The sequence below is a fragment of the Oryctolagus cuniculus genome, chromosome 3 (assembly GCF_051225735.1).
Source record: "Oryctolagus cuniculus isolate XC-2025 breed Fujian yellow rabbit chromosome 3, ASM5122573v1, whole genome shotgun sequence".
In the NCBI taxonomy this organism is placed as follows: Eukaryota; Metazoa; Chordata; class Mammalia; order Lagomorpha; family Leporidae; genus Oryctolagus; species Oryctolagus cuniculus.
In genome coordinates this window covers 138,966,203-138,991,502 of record NC_142869.1, presented here as the reverse complement: position 1 = coordinate 138,991,502, position 25,300 = coordinate 138,966,203, and the positions used below count along the sequence as shown (strand labels likewise).

The window sequence follows — 25,300 nt, the reverse complement described above, 5'->3', positions numbered from 1 at the left end:
CACACTTGGTAGGGAAAAAAGTGCTTTCCTTTCTCATCACCTTAGCAATTGACATAACTTAAGCAATGTGCTAAATTAATCTTTTACCACAACATAAAGAAAGAGTCCTAGATGAATTTCTTCAGGTAGTATTTTAGGGATATTCCTATTTCGTTTTTTTCCTCCCCATGTCCACTACAGATTTTTTTTTTGAAAAGATTTATTTACTTGAAAGTCAGAGTTACACAGAGAGAGAAGGAGAGGCAAAAAGGCAGAGAGAGAGAGAGAGAGAGAGAGAGAGAGGAGAGAGAGAGAGAGAGAGAGAGAGAGAGAGAGGTCTTCCATCTGCTGGTTCACTCCCCAGTTGGCCGCAATGGCCAGAGCTGCACTGATCCGAAGCCAGGAGCCAGGAGCTTCTTCTGGGTCTCCCACGTGGTTGCAGGGGCCCAAGGACTTGAACCATCTTCTGTTGCTTTCCCAGGCCATAGCAGAGAGCTGGATTGGAATGGATTGGAAGTGGAGCAGCCAGGACTCAAACTGGTGCCCATATGATATGCTGGCACTGCAGGCAGCAGCTTTACCTGCTTCGCCACAGCGCCAGCCCCTCACTACAGATTAAAAATTTTCTCTCTTCCTCCCTCCTCTCTTGGTGGTAAACTGTTAGCCTGAGAAATATCTAACTGAGCATTTCTACTTATGGGTATAATTAATCAATACACATTTCCCTTCAAAACAACTATCTCAAAAGATGCTGTGGCCGGCGCTACGGGTCAATAGGCTAATCCTCTACCTGCGGCGCCGGTACCCCGGGTTCTAGTCCCGGTCGTGGCACCGGATTCTGTCCCGGTTGCCCCTCTTCCAGTCTAGCTCTCTGCTGTGGCCCGGGAGTGCAGTGGAGGATGGCCCAAGTGCTTGGGCCCTGCACCGCATGGGAGACCAGGAGAAGCACCTGGCTCCTGACTTCGGGTCAGCAAGGTGCGCTGGCCGTAGTGGCCATTGGGGAGTGAACCAACAGAAAAAAAAGGAAGACCTTTCACTCTGTCTCTCTCACTGTCCACTCTGCTTGTCCAAAAAAAAAAAAAAAAAAAAGCTGTAACACTGGTAAGCACACAGCGAAGGAGGGAAAGGCCATGATGATCCTATGACTTCCCCTTTAACAAAAAGAAACTGTCAAAACTTTATATAAACCCAATTTCAGCATGAAAACTCTGATGTAGCAGGTAGAGGTTTTTGTTTTTGTTTTTGTTTTTAAACAGGCAGAGTGGACAGTGAGAGAGAGAGAGACAGAGAGAAAGGTCTTCCTTTACCATTGGTTCACCTTCCAATAGCTGCTGCGGCCAGCGCACCGTGCTGATCCGAAGGCAGGAGCCAGGTGCTTCTCCTGGTCTCCCATGGGGATGCAGGGCCCAAGCACCTGGGCCATCCTCTACCACACTCCTGAGCCACAGCAGAGAACTGGTCTGGAAGAAGGGCAACCGGGACAGAATCTGGTGCCCCAACCAGGACTAGAACCCGGGGTGCCGGCGCTGCAAGGCGGAGGATTAGCCTATTGAGCCGCGGCGCCAGCCCAAGGTAGAGCTCTTTAACACCTGCCCCAGTGCCCTCAGCATGTGAAACCCCTGCTGAGATGCCTCTCCCATAATCACATCACTCTGTAGCAATGAAAACTGCACAGGGTGCCCTGAGCTAATCACACAAGTCCTTAAATGTAGAGGGTTTTCTCCAGCTGGTCACAGGGGAAGTAGAGAAGCAGTTCCAGAAAGGTAACAGGAGAAACAGTGTCAGTCTGCCAATCAAGAAGAGTTCTGCTGACAACCAGGGAGTCGGATGAGGACCCCAGGCACAGATGAGAACGGCAGACAAGGTGTACACTTGACGTCAGTCCATCAAGAATTCAGGCCCTCTGTGTTGTGCTGGCCTGGCCTATGGGATTCTGTGTTTGTAAAGGGGTGTTATTTTAAGCTGCACACCTTTTTAGGAAATGAATACCACTGTAAGTTTCTTAAAATGTACTACAAAGTAGTATACAATTATCAGACTTTGGTCTCAGAATTAAAATTGGCTTAGCAAAAAGTTAAATGGCCAAAAGACTTAAAAAGCTAGGTAACCAGGAATGGGAGAAGATTCTCTTTTGGACACAGGCATGTGTAAAACACAATCTTCCTCCTCAAGTTTCAATAACAATCAATCACACTTCCCAGCCAGAAACCTTGACTTTCTTATTTTCTAAGACCGTATTGTCTTCCATAAGGTAGAACAAGGCCAACTAGAACTGAGTGAAGACATAAGCAAATCTCAGACCTGCTCCTCATGCAGTCTTCATTTCAGACAGAGCTAGTGTTATAAAGATGCTATGTTCTGCTTTCTGGGGCTGTGAGGTCACATTTGCAGCATATCTTTTCTGGACTGAGAACTGTAACATTGGTTTCCTTACTAAATTTCTGGTTTCTTGCTTTTACCCTTTCTACTCAATGTATACACTGATTCCTTATGTTCTCTGTAGAAAGCAAGCCTCCAGTCCTAGGGCTATATTTCAGTGCCACATGTATCTTTTGCCACTACTTTTATTACTATTTTATAAAACATTTGAGGGAGGCCAACATTGCGGCATAGCAAGTAAAGCCGCCACCTGCAAAACTGGCATCCTTATGGATGGTATGGATGGTATCCAGGCTACTCCACTTCCAATCCAGTTCCCTGCTAATGGCCTGAGAAAAGCAGAGGAAGACTGTCCAAGTATTAGGGCCCCTGCTACCTATGTGGGAGGCCAGGATGAAGCTCCTGGCTCCTGGATTCAGCCTGGCCCAGTGCTGTCTGTTGCAGCCATCTGGTGAATCAGCAGATGGGAGATCTCTCTGTCCTGTCTGTCTCTCTCACTCACTAACTCTGATTTTCAAATAAATAAATCTTAAAAAAAAAATTTTAAACCCTATAAACAAAAAGCACAAAGACTAAAATAATGTGGTATGGCTGGAGACAGGTCAGAGGTCTGGCAAGAGTCAGTCCACAGGAATTTGGGCTCTTTATCTGAGGCAAGTAGGAACCACAGAAATTCAGTTTCAGAGTAGAGACAAGACAAGCTCCCTCCAAAAAACATAAGGAATCAGTGTGTAGAATGGGTAGAAAAGGATAAAAGCAAGAAGCAAGCAAATTAGTGAGGAAATGCTAGGACTGTCTATCCAGGGAACTCGAAGCTTAGGAATTCATTTGCAGGAGGTGTGTATCTCCCCCTACATTTCTGGTAGTGAAATAACGTTACCATTCACCTAGATAAAAAACAGACAGAGGTGGTGGTGGTGGTGGTGGTGGTGGTGGTGGTGGTGGAAGAGGAGGAAGAAGAGGAGGAGGAGGAGGAGGAGGAGGAGGAGGAGGAGGAAGGAGTTCTAGAGAAAAGAAATTTCTGTTTGAGCTCATCTGAGTTTGAGGAGCAGGTAGGATACCCAGCAACACAAAATACTGTAGAGATTACTCAATACATAGAATCTATGACCAAAAGCATAAAGGTTTAGACAAAAAAATAAGGGTCTGGGCTATAAACAGAAGTAGAAGTCATAAGTATTGCAACTAATACTGAAGCCTTTCCAAGCATGTGAGGGTACTAGGAAGTAACTGAAGAATAGAAAGGCAGAGCCCAGTTCAGAACCACAGGACAAGGCTAATCAAACTACTCGCAGAGTCTAGTCTTCTTGGCTCATGATCTATAATAAATGACCAATATTGTTATTGCCAATTAAGTTTCAAAGGGTATATTTTTAGAGAACACAGATATACAAAAGCCTCATATAACCCTACCTTTTAATTTACGATAAGGCACACATCTAATAAAGACTAACAAACTAAGAGCCCATATACCTATCAGGGTTTTAAAAGCTCCATTTGTAAGCAATCTGAAACCTGCTGGGTTCAGGGTAAACTGTTGCCAAAAGAACTGTTTACTAAGATCTATGCTGTGAAACTTCCTGTAGTCATTAATGATTGTCTCATGAGACTCAGGAAATAACGCAAGATGCACCACTTCTAACAAGGCTTCTGCAAACTGCCACAAGCTTTAAATCTAAAGGTACCCACGATTACTAATATAAAATGAATGAACAAAATTCAAGTGCAGTCATTATCTATACCCTAAGATAATACAGAACACAACCAGGAAATAAAGGAAATCCCAAGGCCTCTGTTATACAACATGTGGCCAGCATCCAACTTAATTAAAATTGAGTAAAGTTTAAATGACAGTTCTTCAGTCATTCTCCCCACATTTCAAGTGTTCAGTAGCTACATACAGCTGGCGGCTTGAGTACAATATGGAAAGTACTATAGTAGTGGTGAAAGTTATGACTCTTCATCATCCAAGACTTCTGAAAAAAAAATGAAAAAAAAATGATATGCTACTCATAAACTGTCATATAACATTGGACTGTTACACTCTTGATTATCTGGAAATCTGCTCTTGAAAACCACTTCACTCTGAAACGTTATCAGTGAAAAACTCAGATTATCCTTAAGAAAAAAAAAAAAAACTAAAAATAACCACCACTATATATATTAAATTGTGGAACTGTTTGCTTGTCCTATGCTGTCTTGTAAATCTAATTTATTTTGCCAGTATTTCTTTTTCTTTAAAGATTTTTATTTATTTGAAAGGCAGAAATATACATACACATATATGTGTGTATATCTATCTATCTATCTATCTAGAGAGAATGAGAGAGAAAGAAAGGAGCAAGAAAAAGAGATCTTCCATCCACTGGTTCACTCCATAAATGGCCAGGCCCGAGCTTCTTCCGGGTTTCCTGCATGGGTACAAGGGCCCAAGGAGATGAATAATCTTTTGCTGCTTTTCCAGACCATTAGCAGGGGGGTGGATCAGAAGTGGAGCAGCTGGGACTTAAACTGGTGCTCAAATGGGATGCCAACACTGCAGGAGGTAACTTTACCTGCTGAGCCATGGCACCAGTCCCTATTTGCCAGTTTTCACACTTAGAATAGTGAGTGGATAACTGAAATATTTTCTGAAGAACTATGTAAATAAAGCCTTACAAATCACACTAAAATGTAAAAGATATATAAAAATAAATGAGCAAGGGTATATTTATCCAAAATTTTACAGATTACTCCTGTATCTGAATATTCTTTAGTCAGTACATCTCCATATTGGAGTTAACACTAGTAACACACTCAAAGAGCAATATATCAGAATCTAAATGCCCAGCAGTAGAAAACTTATTAACATTATGGCACATCTATACAACGCAATTTCGCACAAAAAGAGGCAAATTAAATTAAGAAAACAAATCTACCCACAATTACATCAAAAAGAATATACATATACTTAACAAATGAAGTTCAAAACATGCCATGAAAACTATAGAACATTTCAAGAAATTAAAGCATGCCTAAATGAACAGAAAACTATACCATATTCACAGTGTGAAGACTATTTTTAAGATGGCAAAACGCCCTAACTAACCTATAGATTCAACACAATCCCTATCAAAATCCCAACTGACTTATTTGCAAAAAATCATGTCATTCATTAAGTTCATATGGAAATTAAAAGTTCCAAAATAGACAAATAATCATGAAAAAAAAAATTGGAGGACTCAGACTTTTCAAAGCCACAAATTATTACCAAACTATAATACTCAAGGCAATCTGGTCCTAACATAAGGAAAGACATAATAAATCAATGGAATGGAACTGAGGATCCAAAAATAAACCCTCACAAAGAGGTAAAGTGATTTAACAAAGGTGCCAAGATCATTCAATCAGTAAAGAACAGTCTGTTCCACAGCAATAATAGAATAACTGGATATTCCATACAGAAGAATGAAGCCGACCTCCTACTTCCACCATTCACAAAAACTAACTCACACTGTATCTAAGTCTGAAATGTAAGCGTTAAATTATAAAACTCCTAGGAAAGATGCTCAACAACACCAGCCATCAGAAAAATGAAAATCAAAGCAACAATGAGATAACACTTCATGTCTACCAGGATAGCAACAATCAAAATGGCAGATAATGACAAGCACTGTTGAGGATGTATAAAATTAAGAACCCTCAGATACACAATCAATAGGAACACAAAACAGTGCAGCCTCTTTGGGAAAACATCTGGCAATTTTCTGAAAAGGTTAACCAGTTACTATATGGCCCAGAAAATCCACAGCTTCAAGAGAAATGAAAACTTATGTCTACACAGAGACCTGAATATGAATGCTAACAACAGCATTATTCTTATTAGTCAAAAGTATAAACATGGGGTATGGGGTGGTCATTTGGCATAGGGGTTTGTGGGGAGCAACTGAGACTAGACTAAATTACTGGAATTAAGACTTATTCTATGCATCTGCTCTCCCACAATATGGCCCTGAGAGAGACACCAAACAACCTCTACGCAGCTGCCTCTCGCCAGTTTGACTGATAAGCTGCAGGAGCTGATCCTGCTGCTGATTGGAGGAGAGCAGCGTGCTCAGCGTGTGGTAGCAGAGTTGGGATTGGTGGAAGAGAACTATAAAGGAGGAGAGAGACAACATGCACCAGGAACATCTGAGGGAACATCTGAAGGAACACCTGAGCAGCCCCCGAGAGAGCCGGCCGGGGGTGTGCTGCTCCTCCGCGGAAGTGGGGAAAGTGGCAGGGGGAGCCACCCCTCCATGGAGGTGGAGGGGTCGGCAGCCAACCCGGGAAGGACCAGCAGCAAACCCGGGAAGGGCCGAGCAGACAAAAGAACAGCGCAGGGTCTAGTGTCGTTCCTCCGCGAGTGGGGGAGCGACAGGGGTTGAAACATCACTCAGGATGCCTGCACCCCATATCAGAATCCTGGCTCCATGCCTAATTCTAACTAACTACTGAAGTGCACCCTGAGAAGCAAATATTGGGTCCCTGCTACCCTTGTGGAAGACCCAGGATTAAGTTCCCAGTTGCTGGCTTTGGCCTGGCCCAGACCCAGCTGTTGTGGGCACATGGCTGTTAACCAGCAGAAAGAGTAAGATATCAAGGTCTTGGTAGGTCAGTCAGTCGTCAGTCGATTGGTCTCTTTTCCTCCCTCCCTCCCTCTCTCTCTCTCTCTCTGCTTTAAAAAGAATATTTTAATAAAAAGTATAAAGAATCCAAATATCTACAAACTGATGAATGGATATATAAAAAGTGACATATACATGCAATGGAGTATTACTCAACCATAAAATGGAAATACTGACAGATGCCACAAGATGAATAAAGCTTTAAAAATTAAAGCAAGTCAAGCCAGTGAATGCCCACCTATTATACAATTCCATTATATAAAATGCCTAGAAGACAGAAATCCGTAGAGACAGAATCGGATTTGTGACTCCCAATGTGTAAAGGGGTGGGTGAAATAAAAGTAACTACTCAAAGGTATGCAGTTTCTTTTGGTGGTGATGAAAATGTTCTAAAAGTAGATGGCTATTGTACAACTCCAAGTATACAGAAAAACCATTCAATTATGGACTTTAAATGGTGCATTTCACAGTATATGAATAATCTCAAGTTGGTTGTCACACAAAAATGAGATAGTTTTGTATTTACTGATATGAAGGATATACCATTGACTGCTTGAGCAATTCGTGTGGCATTCATCACTGCTTTACACAGACACATAAGCAGGATCCCCATGTTAACACACTGTCTCTGGAAGAAGCAACAAGAAACTGTCAATAAGGCTCCCTCAAGAAAAAATGAGTTCAGTCACGGGGAAAAGGGGGGAGTAGATAGCGTCCTCAAAATCTTCTGTACCCTTTTCATATTTTTCAATTTAACAACTTGGATAAATGAACTGAAAACAAATTATTAATTTTTAAAAACATGAAACCTAGGGAAATGGTTCCTTTTTTTGACCTCCCAGCACCTAGAGGGAATTTACAAAAGAACATTACATCTAACTATTAGTGTAGGGCTGGAGAGTTAAAAGCCTAAGTCCAAGACGCAAGCAGCTTCCTGGCAGAAAGTCCCTGGATTCAGTTGGATACCTGTTCCACCACTAAAAACGCAAGCTGTGACTTCTCAGGTTGTCGAATGAAAATCAGAAGTGTTGTGGAAACCAAAAGGGATGAAACAGCGTGGCAACTATGTTCAGAGGTGGCAGTCAGTAAAGGCTAACTCCCTGCCCCCTCTCACAGACAATGCCAGGGTGTGGCACGATGCATCTGATGCCTCGGGCTCCAGTGTGATCCAGAATGCGATGACACATGCTGCATGATGCTGCACCCTGACCTCTACCCCTGTGTGGAGCTCCTCTCAGCCCTCTGTCCATCTGTCATGCACAACCTGCACAGGACAACATACTCCCACCTCGAAATGCACCCACGCCAAACGCATGGATTTTACAAGCAAGATTAGTTTCTCAAAAAGGTTCACAAAGATCTATGTTGTTAATTAACATATTTCTACAATGCAATCTGACAAAATGGGTTGTAATTATTCTCAAAGAAAAGGATGTCTAAAATGGATTTTTAAAATTAACTTATAAGTAAACTGCTTTTAAAATATCCTCTTGAAAACCCATAATTCTGTCTGTCTAGGTCTCTTTTGACAAATACAAAGTTAAGTTCAGTCCTCAAAGACCTTCTTATGAACAAGGGTTCCCCACCATGTGCTTCACACATCAAAACTGTTCCCAACTTGGGACCTGCTTTGTGGCACAGTGAGCTACACCACTGCCTAGGACTCCAACATCCCACAAGAGCAACAGTTCCAGTCCTAGCTACTCCACTTGCAATCCAGCTCCTTACTGATGTGCCTGGGAAAGCACTGCAAGCCACATGTGAGATGCAGATCAAGTTCCAGGCTCCTGGTTTCAGCCTGGCCAAGGTCCAGCTGCAGTGGCTATTCTGGGAATGAACCAGTGGATAGAAGATCCCTCTCTCTGTTTCTCCCTCTCTCTCTGTAATGCTACCTTTCAAATAAATAAGTCTTTTAAAAAAAAAAAAAAAAAAACCTGTTTCCACTTCAGGAACAGGTTCCTCTGGGGAGAAAACAAAATTCTTAATTGCCAGCACAAAGTTTTGGTGACATGAAGAGTTAGTAGGCTCTTCCACATACTCTGCCTCCCTGAAACTGCAGTTTCTCTCATCCAGTTCTTTCCTTTGAGATACACAGCTCTATTCTTGAATACTGTCATGTCAATTACCACTAACGTCAACTGTCTAAAGGAATTGTGTATGTAATTCTTTAAAGATGTTGAAGCACATTAACATTATTCTGGTAGGATTGGCAATTTTCAGAGACTGGCATATACTTTAGAATCCATTAGGGGCCGGCGCCGCAGCTCAGTAGGCTAATCCTCCGTCTTGCGGCGCCGGCACACCGGGTTCTAGTCCTGGTCGGGGCACCGGATTCTGTCCCGGTTGCCCCTCTTCCAGACCAGCTCTCTGCTGTGGCCAGGGAGTGCAGTGGAGGATGGCCCAAGTACTTGGCCCCTACACCCCATGGGAGACCAGGAGAAGCACCTGGCTCCTGATTTCGGATAGGCGCGGTGCGCCGGCCGTGGCGGCCATTGGAGGGTGAACCAACGGCAAAGGAAGACCTTTCTGTCTGTCTCTCTCACTGTCCACTCTGTCAAAAAAAAAAAAAAAGAATCCACTAGGAAAACAATTTCCAAGAAAAAAACGAGGGATTCCAGAAGCACCAAATCCAAGCCCACCAGGAGAGGTTCAAGAACAAGGGGAGAGGGGCTGGAGATGTGAAGTAGCAGGAAAAGCTGCCACCTGCAGAGCCAGCATCCCACCTGCAGTCCCCACTGCTCCACCTCTGATGCAGCTCTCTGCTATGGCCCAGGAAAACAGTGGAAGATGGCCCAAGAACTTGGGCCCCTGTACCCAGGCGGGAGACCTGGAAGAAGCTCCTGGTTCCTGGCTTCGAATCGTTGCAGCACTGGCTGTTGCAGCCAATTGGGAAGTGAACCAGCGGATGGAAGACCTCTCTATCTCTTTGCCCCCTCTCTCTCTCTGTTACTCTTTCAAATAAATAAAATAAATCTTAAAAAAAAAAGAACAAGGGAAGAGTAGGTCAGGACTACAACTAAATAAACTATTGCCTAACAGGCTCTAGATTAGAACCAGGATTCAAGAAAGCCATCTGAGGCCATCCCCAAGACATACTCAGGATGCTGATACTTCTTCAGACTGCAGGGCAAGGGGAAACACCCCCTGAGTCTGTAAAGTCTAACAGTTAGCATTTGAATTTACATCAACTACTCAGTCTTGGAAATCTTCCAGCCAATAAATTAATTAATTCAGGGGTCAATATTATGGCAAAGCCAGTTAAGCCACTGGCATCCCATATCAAAGTGCTGATTCAAGTCCCAGCAGCTTCACTTTTTTTTTTTTTTAAGATTTTACTTATTTATTTGAGAGGCAGAGTTATAGACAGAGAGAAAGTCTTCCATCCACTGATTCACTTCCCAAATGGCCACAAAGCCAGGAGCCAAGAACTTCTTCCAGGTCTCCCATGCAGGCGCAGGGGCCCAAACACTTGGGCCATCTTCTTGCTTTCCCGGGCCTTAGCAGAGAGCTGGATTGGAAGAGGGGCAACCAGAACTTGAACCGGCACCCATATGGGATGCCGGCACCACAGACGGAGGCTTAGCCCACCACGCCACAGCATCGACTCCTATACTTCATTTTAAAAGATGTACTTTATTTATTTGAAACACAGAGTTACAGAAAGAGAGAAAGAGAGAGAGATCTTCCATCCACTGATTAACTCCCCAGATGGCCACGACGGTTGGTGCTGGGCCACACTGGAGCCAGGAGTTAGCAGCTTCTTCCCAGACTCCCATGTGGGTGCAGGGACCAAAGGACTTGGGCCATCTTCTGCTGCTTTTCCAGGTGAATTGGCAGGGAGCTCGATTGGCAGTAGAGCAGCAGGGACTCAAACTGGTGCCCATATGGGATGCCAGCATCCCAGACAGCAGCTTAAACCTGTTATGCAACAAAGCAGGCCCACAGAAGTTCCACTTTGATCCAGCTCCCTGCTCATGTGCCTCAGAAAGCAGCAGCATATGGCCCAAGTGCTTAGGCCCCAGTACCCATGTGGGAGACCAGGATGCAGTTCCTGACTTCAGCCTGGCCCAGGCCAGGCAGTTGCAGCTATTTGGGGAGTGAGGCAGCAGATAGAAGATCTCTTTCTATGTCACTCTGCCTTTCAAATAAATAAAGTCAGTTTTTAAAAAGTCAATTCAGAGCACTTTTGGGTTGGAGGCATCCCAGGGTGCCTAGAAGACGACAAATCCATGTGGGAGAAACAAAGCTTCAACCTGGGCTCCTTGTGATGATACTCAGCAATCCTGGTCTGGCAAATGTGACTGAACAACTCTCTTAAATCACCAAATAAAAAACAACAACAAAATCACCTTTGAGTAAGCCAAAAAAAGAAATAAATTACAGTTGGTCATTGTATTATGAAACAGAGTATAAATATAAGTTGACTTCAAGACATGCAGAGGGGTCAGTTCTAGGACCTCACAAGAACACTAGAAAGCACAATGCTCTAACTCCTTATCACATTCGTGTTTGCACAGTACCTGCTGCACACATCCCCCTGATAACCACTTCTAGAGACTCATAATACCCAACATCTATGTGCTATGTCCATCATTGTTACACAGTGTTGTTTAGGGAATAATGACAAGAAAAGTCGGTACCTGTTCTGGTCAGACACAATTTTGTTTCTGAGTAATTTTGATTCACAGCTAGTGGAATCCACAGATGTGGCGCCCACAGACATAGGGGGACTGAATATATGTTCGTAACAGTGATGGAAATAAAGTAAGGAATTTAATGCATGAAAAAGAAAAAAATGTTTTCACTAAACTGACTAGACAAAAAATATGGGACTCGAAGATGACTCTAGGATACACCACAGAAAAATAAAGAAAACAGAAAAGCTGAAAATCAGAGAATGAGAAAGTCTTAACTGATCTGCTATTTGGAGTTCTTGAAGAAGAGAGAAAACAGGAAACAGGCACAGTTAGAAGAAATAACAGAAGAGAAATGCTCAAAATTTAAAAACATGTAACTCAGGAGATTAGGAGAGCACAAAGTACACCAGATAGAGAAATCCCCCGCACAGTAAAAGTAAAGAACCAAAGAGAAATAGCCAGAGAAAAAAGACATTTTCTTATAGAAATGGCAATTTCACCATCTTTAGTATCTCAAAAGAAACATAATTCAAACAATAATAAAGTAAAAATCACCCAAGTGCTGAGAGCCTGGCTCACAAAATTATAATCAATAAAACAAATGTATTTTCTTTTCCTTTGTTTTTTAAATTTACTTATTAACTGGAAAGGTAGAGCAACACAGAGAGAGAAGGAGAGACAAAGAGAGAACTTCCATCTACTGGTTCTCTTCCCACATCCCACTGGTTCTCTTCCAACAGTCAGCTTTGGGCCAGGCTGAAGCCAAGAGCCAGAACTCCCTCCTGGTCGTCCAAACAGGTGGCACGAGCCCAAGTACTTGGGCCATCTTCCACTGTGTTCCATGGCACATTAGCAGGGTGCTGGACAGAAATGGAACAGCCAGGATTTGAACCAGTGCTCCTATATGGGATGTGAGCTTCACAAGTTGTGGCTTCATCCACTACACCACAACACTGGCTCGAGCAAATATATTTTCAAACAAACAAACAAACAAAAAAAAAACCTTAAATTTATCAATCACATATTTTCTTCTAAAGAAAATATTTCAATTAAACATAAAATGACCATGAGGAATTCTAAATTTCCAGAAAATATGATTCTAAACAAACTGGTTAAGGTACCACAAACACTGAATGCTTATCTCCAGGCTGTTATGCCAAAAAATACATGATTTGAAAGTATTTTTTTAAAGCAAACACTTTATTACATGCATATGTAACTACCATAATCACTACAAGCAGGTCCCTCTAGACTAACTTTCTATCCGACTTAAATGTGTTTTTCACACTTTTTTTATTTATTTTTTTCTTAATTACTGAGAAACACAGAGAGTGAAAGAGAGAAAAAACAGGATATTTCCCACCTGCTGGGAACCTAACTCAGGTCTCCCATGCATGTGTTAGTAATGTTAACTATTTCACCCATCACTGCTGCCCCCAGAGTGTGCACCAGTAGGAAGCTGGAATAGGGAGCACAGCCAGGGCTGAAACACTGGCACTCTGCTATGGGATGTGGGTATCTTAACTGCTACACCAAACACTCTGATATGGGATGTGAATATCTTAACTGCTACACGAAATACCTGTCTATAACACACTCTTATAAAGAAAAACAATGCGGTCAAAGTCAACCCCAGCGTTGTGGTATGGTGGGCAAAGGTGCTGCCTGCGATGCTGGCATCCCATATGAGTGCTAGTTCATGTCCTGGCTGCTCCACTTCTGATCCAGCTCCATGCTAATGGCCTGGGAAAGGCAGTGGAAGATGCCCACGTGCCTGGGCCCCTGCGCCCACGTGGGAGCCACCAGATGAAGCTCCTGACTTTAGCACGGGCCAACCCTGGCCGCTGCAGCCATTCAGGGAGTGAATCAGCAGATGAAGGTTTCTCTCTGCCTCTCTTTTTCTCTTTCAGATAAATAAATCTTTTTTAAAAAGAAAATTAACATGTTAATTCCAAGCTTCCTCCCTCTCCCCCCAAAAAATGAATGACTGTAGAAAGGATAAACTGTGGCTAAATAATGGAATACTGCACAACAATAACAAGGTATCGAACAATAAACACAACAGGAAGTCATAACCAGTGTCCTGAGTGAAATAAGCCAAAGTAGACAGCATGACTCCATTTTCTCAGGGCGAAGCTGCAGTGCAGAAGGCAGAGCAGCGGGCGCAGTGTCCAGGGAGGAAGTAGGGCACTGTCTGGAAAGAATTCAGGAACCCTCGGAGCTGTGGAACTGGACTTGTACAGTGCCATGTGCACTGCTCACAACTCATTAAACTGCATAGCTAAAATTAGTGCATTTTTATTCTGTATAAGTACACCTGACTCCATAGCCACCAGTGAGTTCTCCCCTGTGAGCTGCTCTTAACACAGCTCCCATCACATGCCAACTGATTAAACTCCAACACTTTGCACTGCCAAATATAAAATCTTGTAAACCCCTCACAGTCATTGACATTAATACAAGGGAAATTCAGTCCGAGCCTTCAATCCTAATTTTAATCCTGAGTTAAAAGGGCAGTATTTAACAGGTGACAAAACAAAAGAAAAAAAGCTGAACATAAAAAGACACTTACCTAAGGTGGAATAGAAATTCAAAACATAAGGTGTTGCTAAGACCAGCACCCATGACAAATAGTACAAATCACTCTCTCCTCACACAGAAGGTGCCTGTCAGCACAGTGTTTCAGACCACTGAAGACTGTCTGGGAAAGCAACAGATCCACGTACCTGACAGCACAGGTCTGAAACCCACCTATCGGGGCCTCCCATCAAACCAGGCTGTGATGTTCTCTCCTTCCCCTGTGTCATCAAATCTTAAATTCCATACCAAGATTCTAAATTCTGCTTACCAAAGGACATGAAAAACATCTCACTCATTTGTTCACGGTTACTTAGAAAGCTCAAATCACTTTATTGTTAAAAAGAGAAAAGAGTGAGTCATCTCTCATGGCACCAAGAGTCCAGCAGATTAGACCAGACAGGTATACTGAGCACATGAAACAAGACAGGAAGAGAACTGTCAACATTAATTAAGACATATGCAAAGTATACCTGTTTAATTTCTAGTACTGTTACAGTTCTAGGGGATACAAAACCAAAATGTATCAGACAGAAATATCCTCTCTGGCTGGCTAAGCCACTAGAACAGTTAGAGAAAGAGAAGAAAAGTGAAGAGAAATGTGGAGAAGAAAGAAGTGTCAACAGACCTGGCTACGGAAAATTTCAGGCCGGAGAAATAGCATGAACAAGGTCAGCTAAGAAAGCAAGAAAGGGCTTGCCCACATGTACACACTAGAATATTGACAGAAATGGCAGAATGGCTAGGATCAGATTCTGACATCTTTGAGTAAAGAATCTGGTAGGAAATAAAATACCATGCAAAACAGCATCGATATACATTGTAAGTTATAAAACAATAGTTCTTATATAGAGGACTATACACCACATTCACATGGAATTTTTGACTCAGTAGGTCTGGAATGTGACCTGGGCACACACATTATCAGGAGACTGACTCATACCCGTGGCTACACCTCACTGCTCTCAGGAGGCCTTACCACCTCTAAAAGAGGCCTACATCCAAGCACCAGCAAGGAAAGCTGATACAAACGCAGACAGATACAAATACGAATGTCCAGTGTCCCAAAAGATTTCAGGACCTCCACTTTCAATAAATATGTTTTTCTTTGAAAGCTATAGTAATCAGTTTTCAATCACCTACTTTTAGCTAATCCTATTAAAATATAAGCAATTGTAACATAATGTATTAGGGATGTAAACTCAGCAAGTCTTCGTTTGAACAAGGCTGGTGAATATTTTCACTTACACCCCATGGAACCACAGGTATTTGCCAAAGCAGCCATCACCATACACTCTGCACTACTCCCTCCAAACCCACCCCTGGCCACGACATTTTTCCACTGTGGTGTCTCCCTTATCAATTCCCCTGCTAAACATCCAAATGTCACCCTTCTTCATCCACCTCTGATGCTATATCCTACTGCCCAGTCAATCCATCTTCCTTCATCACAGCCAACTTTTCTACTTGAAAATGAGTGTTTGCGGCCAGCGCCGCGGCTGACTAGGCTAATCCTCCACCTAGCGGCGCCGGCACACAGGGTTCTAGTCCCGGTCAGGGCGCCGGATTCTTTCCCGGTTGCCCCTCTTCCAGGCCAGCTCTCTGCTGTGGCCAGGGAGTACAGTGGAGGATGGCCCAAGTGCTTGGGCCCTGCACCCCATGGGAGACCAGGAAAGCACCTGGCTCCTGCAATAGGATCAGCGCGGTGCACCGGCCGCAGCGCGCCAACCGTGGCAGCCATTGGAGGGTGAACCAACGGCAAAAGGAAGACCTTTCTCTCTGTCTCTCTCTCTTACTATCCACTCTGCCTGTCAAAAAAAAAAAAAAAAAAAAAAAAAAAGAGTGTTTGCCTCCGGATTATAAAATAATACCTGCTGATTATTTAAAACCTGTCAATCACAGAGCTACTTATTTATAAATAAACTGCCCGCAGCACTGGCATCCAGAAACAACCATTACAATTCCAGGTATCTCTTCTCAATTTTCAGTCCACAGGTTTCACATAATTTGAGATCATTCTTTTCATGAGCATTTGGCTCCTGTCATTAAAAACTCCATAAAATATCACTTAAATAGGCACGGACAACTTCATCACACACACCTATCAAAATTACTTAGTAATTCCTTGGAAAATTGTATGCACTATGAAAAATGTTTTCAGTCACACACAGGAGTGCAAATTTTTTTTTTTTTGGTAATTAATTTCTTTTCTTAATACGATAGCCCTTCTCACAATAGGGCTGTAAGATGCTTACTTATATTTCATTTCAGAGAACCAACTGTTAGTTCGGTTTTTAGTTTCAATCATGAAACAAAAAGAAATATGAAGCTGTTAGTCCCATCTTCACTGCACTTTACACATTCCTTACTTGGGACACAGTAACAGAAGTAAAGTACTCGAGTGAATTTCATAGACAACTGAAAACCAAACACACTGCCAAACTGCTGCACAAAATCCTACACACACTGCACTGTCCCCTCAGGGAGAATTTAATGGTGACTGAACTGCTTAAGGCAGGCTCCTGAACACATTCTAAGAAAGACATCCCACCAACAAAAAGAGAGGGTTGCTTCTTCACAATGACATTCTGATTTTATTAATAAGTAGCATTCCTTGGTAATCAACAAGGTTTGGAATTTATAATCTGAAATAAAATTTAATTGAACAGTAACTAAATAGTCTAAGAATTTAAACACTTTAGGCTGGCGCCACGTCTCACTAGGCTAATCCTCCACCTGCGGCACCGGCACCCCACGTTCTAGTCCTGGTTGGGGCACCAGATTCTGTCCCGGTTGCTCCTCTTCTAGTCCAGCTCTCTGCTGTGGCCCAGGAGTGCAGTGGAGGATGGCCCAAGTGCTTGGGCCCCTCACCTGCATGGGAGACCAGGAGAAGCACCTGGCTCCTGGCTTCGGATCAACACGGTGCGCCGGCCGCAGCAGCCATTGGGGGGTGAACCAACGGCAAAGGAAGACCTTTCTCTCTCTCTCTCTCTCTCAGTGTCCATTCTGCCTGTCAAAAAAAAATTTTTTTTAATTTAAAAAAAAGAATTTAAACACTTTAAACAGGAAGTAGAAGCCAGTGTTGTGGCATAGCAGGTTAAGCTGCTTTTGATGTTGGCATCCCATATTCAAGTGCTGGTTTGTGTCCTGGCTGCTTCTTTTTGTTTGTTTGTTTTAAAAGAGATTTATTTATTTGAAGGGGGGGGGGGGAGAGAGAGAGAGAGAGAGATCTTTCATTCACTGGTTTACTCCCTAAATGGCCACAATGGCTGGAGCCAGGAACCTGAAGCTTCTCCCAGGTCTCTCAAGCAGGTGTAGAGGCCCAAATATTTGGGCCATCCTCTACTGCTTTCCCAGGCACATTAGCATAGAGCTGGATGGGAAGTAGAGCATGCCAGCACTTTACCCGGTATGCCACAGCGCCGGCCCCTGCTTCACTTCTGATGCAGCCCCCATGCTAAAGTGGCTGGGAAGGTAGTAGAAGATGACCGAAGTGCTTGGACCTCTGCGACCCAGATGGAATTCCTGGCTCCTTGGCTTCAGCCTGTCCCAGTCTCAGCCACGGTGGCCACCTGGGGGTGAATGAGAAGATGGAGAATCTCCCTTTCCACTTCCCCTGAACTGTCACCTGCCTTTCAAATCAATGAATCAATCTTTTAAAAACAAAACAGAAAGCAGTTCTTAAGATTAAAATCATAGGCAACTCTTAAAACTTCTTTTTGCCAACTTCGGTATATAATTTAAGCAGTGCTAACTACCTAAACACTGGTATCCCAAGCATTCCTTAAACGATTCTCTCATTTGTGACAAAGAAATTCAACTGATAATAACAACTTACAGCAAATACAACCATACTGGCCATTTGTCATCTGGTTCTGTGCTTGTTTCATCATGAATAAGACTGATACAACCTCCCACCTCACAGGGTATTGTGTGGACTACATTGGAATCGGAACAACAAAATTTATGTTTTTAATTCTATTGGTGGGAAAAGCCAGCTAATGTCTCATACCTGCTATGAGCCAGGCATGATCGCTTTTTATATTTATTCAAATACATGTTTAAGTTAATTACTTGAAAAGCTCAAGCAGCACAAAAGAAATGTTCACCATTACTCTTTGCACAGAACAATCAAGATGCAGGTGGAGAGGTGCTGTCTGCTGATGACTGCATTCAGGCTCCTCCAGGGTGCCAACCTCCACAGGGCTCCCTGTCCAGAAAAGCTATTTTTGGACAATGCCCTCATAGCCCCAAATCTACTAGTCTAGATTGGGCTCAAGATAAATAATTCTGGGCTGGCGCTGTGGCATAGAGGATAAAGCTACCACCTACATATTCAAGTACCGGCTGCTCCATTTCCAATTCAGCTCCCTGCTAAATGTGCCTGTGAAAGCCGCAGAAGATGGCCCAAGTACCTGGGCTCTTGCAACCCACGTGGGAATCCCAGAAGAAGCTCCTGGCTTCTGGCTTCAGCCATTTGGGGAATGAACCAGGGGATGGAAGATCTCTGTCTCTCCCTCTCTCCCTCTGTAACTCTGCCTTTCAAATAAATAAATAAACAAATCTTTTAAAAAGAGGGAGAGGGAGAACTAATTCCAAAAAGGCTCTGTGTATCTCTTGTGCTAAAAACAAAACAAGCACAACTGAGACAGGATAGAAATAGGACCTACAAACTCAACTTCCTTCCCCGCCTCCATCCAGTTCAAACCAATCAGGAGCAAAGAGTGTCCAGACCCTACAGCCAAAGACCCCTACTGCCCTATTAAGGGCTTCCCCAACCTGTGCCCAGGCCCAGAATAGCCCAATGTGATTGACATACAAGCTTCCTGGGGTGATGTTGCATGCAAGAGAAAAACCACACCTGCAAAGAGCACCAGGCCAGGTGCAAATCAAACTACTTTGTGCTGAGGGGGAACCATCACACCTCCCTGCACAATAAAAACCCTGCTGGCTGCCCTCCTTGAGTCAGTGTGCTGTCTCCTTAGGCTCCCTGAGCATAAGCCCCCAATAAACCTTGTCGTGCAGTGAGGTGAAGAACCGGAAAGACCCCCAAAAGAAGTTCCTAACATGCTGCCCAGGTAGTCACAAGTTCGTAAGAATCCAAACAGAACACGGAATTGAAGGCTGCTCCTTCCATTCTCCCTGATGTGCCTCCCTGTCCCAAAAGTCAACAAATTGAATTAAACTGTCCCCGTCTTGATTCCCCCTTATTTCTCCTGCCCTATAAATGCCATTCTTCCTTACTCTCTGTAGGCAGATTCTATTCTATCAGCTCAAATGGGATCATGTCCCTGGGAATGGTCTGTCTCCCCCAAAGGGCTTGACTCTTGTTTCCTGCATCAGTTACAGGCATATGCTGCTCCTCCCACTGGAGGCAAATTATCTGCACACCACCCCCAACACAGCAACATTTCAAAACTGGATTCCTGCTGAGAACCCTGGATACCTGAGGTCTCACTATTTAATCCACTGAGTCAATACAGACCAAATGCCCAAACATTCAATTGTTTTAATTCAAAAATATGAAACTATTTCCTTATTTTTACAAGTACCTACTGAATTCTTTCCCACCCTTACTTTTTTCAAATAAATTGCATTTCCAAACACAATAAAATTATTTACCTCATAACTCTAGATAATATCCATGAGAATTTAAACAAACAGCACAGTTTTATCTGGAAATCCCATGCACACTTTATCAAACTGCCCAATCAGTGAATAGCTCAGCACAAACAAGTCTGTATTACCATAATTATGTTAAGGGATCATTTCAAACTATGTAACTTAATCCCAGTCACTGAGAACTATCACCGGGCCTTCTTTTGCTAAAGACAAATTTGCTTCTGGGAGTGATGTCTTATCTTCAAAAAACAAAACCTGAACTTCACAAGATACTGAAAACTGTAAAAGATTAAAATACAAAACATGCCATGTACTTTCATTCAACAAGTGTTTATTAAAGGCTGACTATTGGCCAAGCACCATGCCAGGCACAGGCTGGTTTGCAAACAAGGGGGCAGAATCTTCAATGATGAAACTATAGTAGCCTGCTTGTTTGACCAACATGTAATGCACAAAGATTCTCATGTACCAGCTCTACCACATAAAGACAGACACAGAGAAGCAAAGTAGGTTTCCAGTCCAGTGGCAAAGATAGAAAATATTTTTAAGTCCAGGTAGACTTATCAAGTCTAGGCTAGTTCAAATTTTTTCAGGTTGAAAGCAAGACAACAAAAGAATAAATACAAATTGTCTTCTTGAAACCAGTAACAAAAACTGTTAGCAAAAAGTTAGCAAAATTACAGACCTAGAGAACCGTGGCATTATTTTAAAAATTCTAGCATGGAGTGGGCACTGTAGTGCATATAGTGGGTTAATCTGCTGCTTGGAACGCCCATATGCCATATCAGAGTGCCAGTTTGAGTCCTGACTCCTCTGTTTCCTTCTAATCCCGCTTCCTGCTAATGTGACTGGCAGCTGGTTATGGCTCAAGTTTGGGCCCCTGCCACACCATGTGGTAGAGCTCCTCACTCTTGGCTTCAGCCTGGCCCAGTCCTGGCTGTTGTAGGCATTTGAGGAGTGAACCAGTGGGTGGAAGATTCTCCCTCTCTCACTCCCTCAGCCTTTTAAAAATGTAAAATTAAGTACGTATAAAAAAAATTCTTGCAATATTTGAGAAAACTAACTCATGGGTAGAGGCAGGAGAGTTTAACCCTCAACCTAATGGTACATGTGAAAGTTCTGAAAACATACATACACTGTATCATGAGACAAAAATCAGTTCTCTGTATCATCATTCCAGTTATCCTCATAACTATTCATATAGTTTCTTAGACAACATCGGTACCCTTCCTGGCTCCATCTTTATACAAAAAAATTTCATCTTTTCGATCAAAACCAACCAACCAAAAAATTCCTCTGGACATATAAAAACAGTAACTGTGAGTTTTAGTTCTTTCAAATGTTTTGAAAGCAACTGGCACAAACATCCTCCCATAGAAAACTATACTTGATCTTAGCCAAAAGGCCAAGAAGCAATTCCCACAGAAAACTATGGATCATCATATCCTTCCCTGCATTCATAACCCGTGACTTCACCCGGCTCCTTCCTGTGCACCCAGATGATAGACATGGAGGCTGGGCATCATCCTTGCCTTGCACTTTCTGCTGTCCCACTTCAATGTCATCGACAACCTCACTGCCTTGCTCTGCACAGGCTCCAACATGCCGCCTGGGAGTTACTGCATGTTTCCCTCCGCATCTGCTCATTCAAAGACATTCTACATGGAAATTCCCTCAAAAACACCACTCTGATCCTACCATTCCTTCCTTAAATCCCTGTGCCTTCAAGATAAAGCAAAATATTCATAACTTGATAAACAGCTCCAGAGATATGAGCTTTGCTTACCATTCTAATCTCATGGCAACCTCTTTGCTCATTTCTTCTTCCTCCTGTTAACCAATCACACTTAGTTACTTCAAACATGCAGACAGGTATGCCCACATGCAGTGTTCACAGTTATTAATATTTACTCATAAAAATATTCCCTCATACTTGCTTCCAATCTCCTTAAGCAAAGGAGTAACATATTGTAACAGTTAAAGCCACAGATCACTTAATCCCCTGCTCCCTTAGTTAAGAGATCCATTCTTTCAGTTCATGTTTTCACACTATTACTATACAGCTTGGACCAGTAAATGGTACACTGTGCCAGATTCTGTCATCCTACAGTCTGCTTATTCAGTTAGGTTTGCTATGTGTGTGTGTGTGTGAGAGAGAGAGAGATTGATTTACCTACGTTGACAGAATTCCCATTCTCATTTTATGAAAAGGCTCTTCAAAACACTCACGGAAAATGGCATTAAGAGTTAAGTTTATTTTGGAGTAAAGTTCTTGAAACCCAAGCACATCTTTTTCATAATAGGCACTTTGATGAACTTTTTGAAGATCTCTCTCATGCCATGCACTGTCTGACAATTTACCAGCATATTGATCACTTTTCTCAACATTGAGTCTACATTACTTTTTTTTTTAAAGACTGATTTATTTTTTAGAAATCTGGAGTTACACAGAGAAGGGAGAGGCAGAGAAAGAGAAGGGTCCTCCATCTACTGGTTCACACTCCCAACTGGCTGCAACTGCCAGAGCTGCACCAATCCGAAGCCAGGAACCAGGAGCTTCTTCCAGGTCTCCCACATGGGTGCAGGGACCCAAGCACTTGGGCTATCTTCCACTGCTTTCCTAGGCCATAGCACAGAGCTGGATCGGAAGTGGAGCAGCCAGGACTCGAATCGGCACCCACATGGGATGCTGGCACTGCAGGCAGCAGCTTTACCAGCTACAGCAAAGCACTGGCCCCTGCGGTTACTTTTCAAAGAGGCCATAACTACCACTCCCATCTCTGCTTGCATACACATACAAGAGTGTCTTTCACCTGTTCTTAAAGATTTATTTATTTGAAAGGCACAGTTACAGAGAGAGAAAGAATTAGAAACAGAGATCTTCTATCTGCTGGTTCCATCTGCAAAGGCCAGTGCTGGGCAAGGCTGAGGTCGGGAGCCTGGAACTCCATCCAGGTCTCCAACGTGGGTGCAGGAGCCAAAGCACTTGGGCCACACTCTACTTCTTCCTGGGCACATTAGCAGAGAGCTGGACTGGAAGCAGGGCAGCCAGGACTCAAACTGACGCCCCTACATGGGATGCTGGCATTGTAGGCAGTTGCTTAACCCACTATGCCACAACGCTGGTTCCACCAGAGTTTCTTTTGTCAAGTTAGACTAAGTGACCCAAGGAATCAACAGAGTCACAGACAGCATTTTTTAAAAAAACAAAATACAGCAGAAAACACCAAGATGTGTTTCATGTAGTATTAGTATCGTTTCTTGACACATATTTTGATTGTACATAGAACTACGTGTAGCTTCAGTCACAAAAAAGTGAGTGTATGGAAGGTGCTGCTTAAGGATTCACCTGGAAGTAAAAACCTTAAGGGAGGAGGCCCAGTGCTGTTGCCGTAGTGAGTAAAGCCACCGCCTGCAGTGCCGGTGGCATCCCATATGGGCACCGGTTTCGGTTCTGGCAGCTCCACTTCTGATCCAGCTCTCCGCTATGGTATGGGAGGGCGGTGGAGATGGCCCAAGTGCTTGGGCCCCTGCACCCATGTGGGAGATCCGGAAGAAGCTCCTGGCTCCTAGCTTCAGATTGGTGCAGCTCCAGCCACTACGGCCATCTTGGGGGCAGACCACTGGATGGAAGACCTCTCTCTCTCTCTCTCTCTCTCTGTCTACCTCTGTCTCTGCCTCTGCCTCTCTGTGACTCTGCCTTTCAAATAAATAAATAAATCTTAAAAAAAAAAAAAAAAAACCTTAAGGGATGAACTCTGCACACCTTTAATTCTGCATATTTAGAACTGTATTATTCTTCATCTGTGAGGTACAGCTCCAGTTTCAATTTATTCTGTATTTGTAAGCAACTGTTCCAGGGGTTCTCTTCAATCAGGTCATCAAGTTACACATATAGATGGAATCTACAGGTTGTTTCATAAAAAATGGCATCTATACAATACTAGTCTGTCCCTATATCTATCTATCTATCTGGAACAATTCTATGTCAGTGCTATTTTGTAATTTTTCTCCATCAAAGTCATGCATGGCTTTTGTTAGATTTTTATTTCTAGCAATTCATAATCTCTGTCATTTAGCAAAAAATAAATTTTATTTTTTTAAGATTTATTTATTTTTTGAAAGTCAGAGTTTTACAGAGAGAGAGAGAGAGAGAGAGAGAGAGAGAGAGAGAGAGAGAGAGAGATCCTCCATCTGCTGGTCCACTCCCTCATTGGCCGCAATGGCTGGAACTAAGCCGATCCGAAGGCAGGAGCCAGGAGCTTCCTCCAGGTCTCCCATGCGGGTGCAGGGGCCCAAGGACTTGGGCCATCTTCCACTGTTTTCCCAGGCCATAGCAGCAAACTGGATCAGAAGAGGAACAGCTGGGACTCGAACTGGCACCCATATGAGAGGCTGGCACTGAAGGCGGCGGCTTTACCTACTAAGCCACAGTGCCAGCCCCAAAAAATACATGGGAATGCAGCCCTCACTCACCTTTTGGTTAATATTGGCTGAAGGTAGTTTCAATGTGGTACCATCTTCCATTCTGGAACACTGAGAATTCTAACTTCAGACTGTCCATTAAAATACATCCTGAAATTTATTCCCATTTTACTTCATGAATCTGGTACATTGAGCTAGTATTCAAAGTTAGCTAAACATTCTCCTTGGCACCCCAAAAGAATCAAATATATGTTTTCTAAAATAAAGCTAAACTTTTCATCAGAAACAACTCTAGCCTCAAAATACATGTGAATTCAAGTGTAAAAAGGGTGTCAAAATATTAAGTCATCTAAAAAAACACTAAATCAGCTGATTCCTTTCCCTTTCTAAAGTTTCCATTAATCATGTTCATAAAAATTTCATTTACCTATGAGACTGTCACCATCCAAAATTGTCAGTAATATCTAGCTTGCTTTTCTGCCTGTAAAGGCTATGACTGCTGCAGACTGACTTCATTTGAAAACAGCACTATCCTTTCTATACTGGAGAATCAGCGTTACTACCCCTGGAGCAAGCTCTAACAACTGCTACCCAGCAGTTAGGACCGTCTGCCCTAGCAACTTTCTATCTATGACTCACCCTGAAATCAGTCATCACTCCATCAGTCTGTCCTGAATCAAGTGTGATACAGCCCCCAAAATATCAGCCAGTCACTCCAACAGAGGACAGCCAACGCAATACTTACTCTAAGCCACTTCTGTGTAACACATACAACCTGTATTTTCCATTAGAACATCTCAAATCTTCTAAATTTGGTGAAAATCTACCCAACCATTTTTCACATTGTAATTACAGAAACAGAGACAGAAGCTTAATTTTATTTAAACTGTTTAATAGGCTGTGTCTAGAAAACAAGCAGTCTTAAGACTGTAGAGAAAGTAGTAACTTCAGTAGAACTGTTTACCAAGAAGCTATTTGAGAGCCAGAATTAGACAGAGAAACAAACAGAACACAGACACTTCTATCTGTTGGTTT

The 25,300-nt window shown here is 43.0% G+C and overlaps 1 protein-coding gene across 26 annotated transcripts in view; it reads right to left on the bottom strand.

Moving 5' to 3' along the window:
* SRPK2 (SRSF protein kinase 2) overlaps positions 1–25,300 on the bottom strand; it is a 280,381-nt gene that overhangs the window by 96,061 nt on the left and 159,020 nt on the right. The window contains exon 2 of one of the 26 annotated variants that reach the window (XM_089328493.1): positions 4,260–4,334. The exons of the other annotated variants lie outside the window; for them this stretch is intronic. The gene's annotated coding sequence lies outside the window, so the exon portion shown is untranslated. The remainder of the gene's footprint in view (positions 1–4,259; positions 4,335–25,300) is intronic. 26 annotated transcript variants of the gene reach the window in all.